Source organism: Toxotes jaculatrix, chromosome 12 (genome assembly GCF_017976425.1).
Source record: "Toxotes jaculatrix isolate fToxJac2 chromosome 12, fToxJac2.pri, whole genome shotgun sequence".
Taxonomy (NCBI): domain Eukaryota; kingdom Metazoa; phylum Chordata; class Actinopteri; family Toxotidae; genus Toxotes; species Toxotes jaculatrix.
In genome coordinates this window covers 9,914,937-9,922,124 of record NC_054405.1, presented here as the reverse complement: position 1 = coordinate 9,922,124, position 7,188 = coordinate 9,914,937, and positions in this window count along the sequence as shown.

Genomic DNA, 7,188 nt, shown 5'->3' with positions numbered 1-7,188 from the left:
AATGCATAAGACCTGCTGCTCCCTGCTCTGGGCTTTGTCGTTCTCTCAGGTGTCCATGTTGGAAAGTGTTGGAAGTCACCATCAGCAGGATTGGGTTCTGAGCATGTTAAATACTCTAATAGCTGGAGAGAAGACTTTTTGACTGAATGTCACATTATCTAGAATAAAGACGTACTCACTGGGTTTCTCAGTAATTCTGTTAGTTTGATACTTTGAATTATAGCAAAGCAACTGATTCTAAGTTGCTATAGCCGTGACACAGATTTAAGCTAAGAAAACCAAAGCGATTCAGTACTGTCAGCTGTGTATAGCTGTTACCACGATTACCCATAAGTTATCTCCATGTCTGTGTGATGCACAGTATTTACACTGTAGACATTTGATGTGTCTACTCCCACCATTCTGGATGTATTTAAAGTGCGTTTCTGTTTCGTTTTCAGGGCACTGTAAACCAGCCCATGCCTTCCTGTCATATATGACAGTCTCATCTCTACACACTGTTTTGTAAAAAAGAGATGGTGGCTTGAGAGGCAGAGGCAAGTGTTATAATGGAGGGAATATATGAGAATGGCCAGAGGCTCTGGGTTGTTAGCTAGCTGAGTGAAGCTGCTTTGCCGAACTAGTTTTCAGACCCCTGTGCAGCCAGTCCATGTAAACAGAATATTTAATTGTCGTTTTGGAAAGTGGGACTGTTCCAGCTCCAGTGAAATGCTACACATGGATTTATTTTACTCTCTCTACTCACAGAACTAAGCTTCCGATCGCGTGTAAACCTTCCCCTGCTTATTGATCAGTCGGTAGGTATCGATTCACGGGAGCATGTCAGTGGAAGATACTGTTGTTAGGTTGTTGATGAAAACGTTTTGCTACTCAGCTATTCAGCATGGATGAGCAATTTGAAATGTAATCTTTCTGAATGCTGGAAAAAAAATAAATAAAATTGTATTGTTTGTGTGTGTGTGTCTTTGTGCTCGGCCCTATCTTGTGATGGCACATGTCTTGCCCCATGTTGTGAGTGCTCCCACTGAGCTGTAATAACACACCTCACTGCTGTCTGAAATATTCATAGCCAGGTAAGCCCATCACTCTGAGTCAGTCACATGGATTCCTTATTATCACCCCCTTCTGCGCTCGCCCCAGGTCACTTTATTCCACCTGCCTTTTGCTGCATCCCACTCACTCCTCAGATTCTGGCTGCACCTTCCACAGCCACCCAGTGTTGGGCTTTAAGCTCAAAATGCCACTGTCCCACTCTTCATTGAATTTTTTTCTATTGGTTTTTAGAGAGGGGTTAGTAGGATTCTATGACATTTTTGGGATACATGTTTAGTCAGTGCCTTATCATTTATTTATCTATTTATTTATTAATTCATTCATGTACTCATGTATCAGTCTTAACTTTAAATGGAAAAAGATGAGAACCTTAATGTATTTAATGTGTCTTTGTTGCTGCAAAAAGACACATTAAATTATATAAAGAAACACACATTTTTGATACTATCTATGGTTGGCATTCTTTCTACAACAGCCATTCAACATGTATTTCCATAATTACAATATAATAGTTATTATTGTCAGTGGTGGAGTCCACCATTCCCACCCTGGATTGAAGTTGCCTACCAACGCATACTTACAACGTGGATTTGTTTGGTTGCACTGTAAACAGATACACGAACTGCTCTACTATTATCTTTCTGAGAAAGTAGCTGCTCAGTGAGTATTTACCGTAGCATTAAACTGCACTTGTTCTTACATCTGAAAAATATTTAATGCCCTTAGGCTAGTCAGTGTATTTACTCTAGATGCATGTTGTTTATTCATTAAAAAAAAAATCTTCCTGCTGTCTGCCACACTATAAACCAATTTTTACTTAATGACTACAGTAAACATATGTAGGTGCATAACAACGTGTGTGAAGACGCTGTTACATGGACAAGCTTCTGCGATTTGTGTATGAGGTGGAATAGAAACAGAGCTGTGCAGAAGGTCCATTAGTAACAGCTGAGAGCGCAGTGGCAACATAAATCATGGCAAAGCATTTTATTTAATAATGTGAAATAATCCAGTTAACACGACCTAAGATTGGTCATACATTTATGCTGTTGAATACACCCAGATGACATATACAATACCATTACAAAATCTATTTTATGCCTCAGCAAGACTATGACCATTAATTGCGGGGTTAGTCATTCGATCCCTTGCTCGTGCAGACTTAAGTATCCCTGAGCAATGTCACTAAATTGCTCCTGATGTGTCTGCACTAGTCTGGATTAACTAATGTAAGATAGTTATTAGTAAGGGAAAGAAGAGAACTGAAAATCACAGCACTCTTTTTTTTTCTTTTCCACCATTTTGAAAACTGGTCATTGCAAATATCAAAACATTCCTCCTGAAGAAACTTTGCCAAAGCCCAGAAAGGTCGGGGCTACATAAGCTCCGACCGTTTCAGCAGGAGTGAGGCCAGGAAAGAGTAGAGCAATTGCCCGTAAGCGGCTTTTCCTGGCCAAACAGCACTCATCATCGTTCTACAGCTGAAGCCATTCGGAGAGGTCAAAGTCAACCTGCACCAGGTCAGGGCCTCAGTCAGGCACCATCAGTCGGATACAGGCATAACTCTGAATAGAATAACAGACTTTTAAATTTCCCAGTGTTTTTATTTCAAAAGGTTATTTTTACATTGCCATGTTGATGTTTCTTTCTTTTTTTTCTTAACAACACCAATCACACCTGGGAGCTTCATACGACAATCAAGCTTTATACTACTTTGCTGGAGGGGCTGGATGTGCTGTGGTTTGCTCATGGGGGACACAGACGTTGCCTTTTGAGGAAACAGTGAGCATTCAAACCTACACCAGTGTGCCTCCTATGAAAATTGCGTAAGGGTTATCATTTGCAAACAATAATCATTCACAAGTGATCTATGTGATGTCACGTATCCAGCAATGAGATACAGACCTCGGAGAAAATCAACAAGGCAGAACTAAAAATAAATCAATCACTGGAAATGTTGTTCCCCCAGTGGTGGGCTCATATATTGTATTTTATCTGTGAGATTTTTTTTTGACATAGTTTATTTGGGCAGTAGTTTCTGCAGGATGAAATCAGGCACTAAAACCAGAAAAAAAAAAAATCATGTTTATTTGGTGTCTAATAAGGTGAAAGGCAAGCAAAAAGGAAAAAAAAAAAGTGTGAGATTCGTCAAATAAAATGAGATATTTTCATCCTTGTGTGGTGAATATGAAATCAGATCTCCTGTTTTGACATGGGATACTCATGTTTGCTGGTTTATGTTTATTACATTACAGACAACAGGGTCACTTAAAGTGTGACAAATGAAGAAGTCAGTCAGATAAAAGTGTTTGTCTCTGCATTTTGTGCTCGTCTCCGTTTTTAAATCTGGTTGCTGCAATTGGACGAAAGGCTTCTTCTTTAATGATGTTTACTCCGTCGAGTTCTGATTCTTACCATCAAGTCACTGTCATGATTACAGTACAAGAAAGGAGCCTGATATCGTATGGGAGCCAGCTGAGCTGTACTTTATGTTTTGAATAAGGGAGGAGTGAAAAAAGAAAGAAGAAGAAGACACAAATATATAAAAAGGGATCCAGATCATGGCCTTGTTGACTGTTACATAGAGCCCAACACAAGGAGGCCATTAAGAATCCAAGTACTCACACAGCGAAGGAACATTAAAGGAAATAGTGAAGCATGAAACAAATGAATGCAGCTGCCAATGTCAAGTACACAGCCATCATACAGAATGAGATATTTTCTGCTGAGATGTCACCGAGTGAACTTATCAGCGAGTTCAGATTGTGGAGTGTACAGTGCTACCAGTGATAAAACTGAAAAAATATGCACTGATGTTAAAATGTAAAGAAAAGGCAGCAGGGTACACCAGCCCTGAGATATTGGTTTGGAACTGTTCCTGAGAGGTTTTGTAGTCTTGATGACAGCTCACGTGCAGTAGGTGTGACAAAGGTGAGAGTATCAAAGCATCTACAGAGAGATATGATCTGGAATAGGAATATAGAAACAACCTTGTGAAGAAAGAAAGCGTTGATAGAGCAGGACTGCAAAGCAGCGTCTGTGCAGATATAGGAGGTGCAGTGGAGGCCGTGGGGCAAACATGAACTTAGATATAAAAACACTAACTGTGCTTGTGGACAGTAAAATGTACATTTTCAGTTAGTAGTGGTGAGGACTGTTATTTAAAATTTGGCTTTAACTTGGGTATTGATTTTTTTTTTTTCTTAATTCAGAGCGGCCAGTCACATATTCATTGACACACAACAACACTGTAGAAATAAATCATTTTTCAGGGTTAGTATGAAGACACTGATTTATTTTTTGTTTTTAACTGTTGGTGTTCAGTTGTTACACAATAGATTACAGTGGTCAATCTTCAATACAAAGACCTCTGATTACTTTGTTGAAGTGAAGCCATCAAGACACAAAGGCTGTCAAGCGGCAATCTACCTTGCAAATGAGACCTCGTGGTTTAAAACAATCACTGCAACAAATCAATAAACAAACAAATAAATAATCAAATAAATCTGTCAACAGCAGCCAGTCAGTCAAACAGCACATTTTAAAAATGATTTGTTAAACTGGCAGCTCCTGGAGAACATAAAAAAAAAAAAAAAAAAAAAAAATGTAATAGAGTGACCATCCATCCTCCTTGACATTTGGTATTTCTGAAACACTTCAAAGAGGTCCTCTATTACCTCTTTATGACCATCATTACAACCATCAGCAGTGTGCAACACCATGCTTCTACAACAAGATATATTGAAGACTGAGCCGTCACAAAACTCTTAATGTTTTGTCAAGGAGTCCAATCTCAAGCAGTTGCCTTTCACAGCAATTACTGTAGATAGCTATCATTAAAGCATTTCAAATGGGTGTTTGGATGTGTACTCTTTTTTTTTGTGTGAACTGTACTAATCTGAAAATATAAACTATGATCTGTCTATCGTGATTGTGCAGGATAAAGAGCTCCCATGCTTAAATAGATTTTTTTTTTTTTTTTTGGTAAACAAATTCCCCTGCTACATCGTAAAATGTATTCCAGTAGTGAGTTTCACAGATAAATTAAAAATATGCTTTATAAAACTGTTGCATTGTAGCAGCAGTGTCACAGATGTAAAAGGTTTGATTATGTTGAATGTAAGAGCGTGTATGAGAGAGAGACTGCGGGAAAGAGAAAGGCAGAGCAGCAAGGACGTTTCAGCTGGAAGGAACAAAAGAAATCAAACTCTGTTGCAGTAATAACTGCCTTTTGAGCCTTTTCATTAATAATGACTTCCCATGAACAATGTACTTTTTCATTCTAATTGACCATGTGTTTTAATGCAATAATGACATTCTAATGAAATTTAATGGTGACTACAAAAAAAAAAGGAGCTAGGAAAAGAAAAAAAACAACAACAAAAAAAAAACAACCCACAATTGTCAAATTGGCCCACTTCCTTCCAGTAGGGACATTGCTAATAACCATTTGAAGAGAATAACATAACTTTCCCATCATCTCAGCTGTCAGTTTTGTAAGAGCTGAACAGCGATTGCCGGCTGGAGACCCTGCTCTCTCTCTCAAGGCAGACAGCATTTTCATGGCTGAAAGTGGAAAACAGCCAGCGAATTGAGGAAGGTGAGGTGAACAGCCGGCAAAGATGAAAGCTGGAGCCAAAGTGGCAAGACTTGCATTTCTGGGCCTGCATGGTTTAACAGGATGTCGCTGAACCTAGACACACAACGCAATGGACATCTGTGGGCTGCGAGCAGTGAATGTGTGTGTGTGTGTGTGTAGGGAAAGTGTGTAATTGCGTAGGTGGGGGCAGATCTGTTGTCTTGTGCAGTCACTCGCCTTTATCTGCATTTAACTTCTCATTAGAGGCTCATGTGACATAAGGCAACAACCTGTGACCAACTAGGCAAGGTATATAGGTGAGGGTAGTGGGAGTGGGGGGATCAGGAGGATGGAGGTGGAGCTGTTTGTGTGACTTGTTGTCACTTGTCAGGTACGGCGGCCACTAGCCTTGAGATACTTGGCTGTTGTCTGAGAGTGCTTTATCATCTTGATAAATGCAGCCTTGGAGCAGTGCACTATCAGCATGCTCAGAGGCATGAGACACACTCTGACTAATGAAAAGAGAAGGTCAAGGAGAGGGAGGGGTACACCGCGAGAGGAAGAGGCGAAACGCTGAACAGAGATGTGGATGTAAAAGTATGGGACAACATGTCACACACTCCATGAGAGGTTTGCGTTCATGTGTGAGAAAGAAAATAATAATTTTCTGACTTTGTATGAATGCTCGTGTGTGTTCTTGCCGTAGCATCTTGCACGGCAGTGTGTGTGTGTGCAGGGTTTGTTTGCCTTTGTGTGAGTGAGCCTGTGTGAATGCATAGTTCAGTCTTTTGTGTATGAGCACATCTTACCCAGCATTCTATTATACTCATGGACAGAAAACTACATCTTAACATTCGCCTCTGCAAAGGCTCACAGAGTACTGTTAATCAGGGCAAAATAGAGCTTCTCGCAGCAGCAATAATTTCTCGCTTCACCCTTCAAAACATTCATTGCGCCATATCTGTGCCACTATGATTCTAATTACATTTGACAAGAGGGGTTACATTAATTTTCTTGTACCTGTATTACCGCAGACATATTCCTTCTATCTTGAATGTTATTACAGCAGGTGTTGAGAATTTCGAGCCCAGTGTTAATTTTGGAGTCATCAAAGTGACAGCACTGAGCTTGGGAATCCTTTCAGGCTCATTACCATAGTCTGCTGAATCTATTGGCAGGGGCCCTGCATGACTGGGCAGACGCTGCTCCAGCCCAGCCGTCAGATACAAGCAATGATCAGGGGGTTAACAGATGCTGCTCAGTCTTTGGGGTCACATCCACTCTATTCCCACTGCTGGAGCTCAGACTGAGCGGAGTGAGCGCAACAACCATCCAAACAGCTTACATGCAGTTTGCTGCAGAAACAAGAAAATGGGCAACTAAGAGACATGTTTCCCTCCTACAGACGGCCCCCCAACGCTCTTGTACACAACAGTTACTAATCCATGAAGCAGTTTGTGAAATTCATAATTTGAGGTCAAAGGTCAGGTGGAACTTGCTATACTCCCCCCTTCCCATCTCTCATAGAGAATGGATTTGTACAGAAAGCTTTGGAA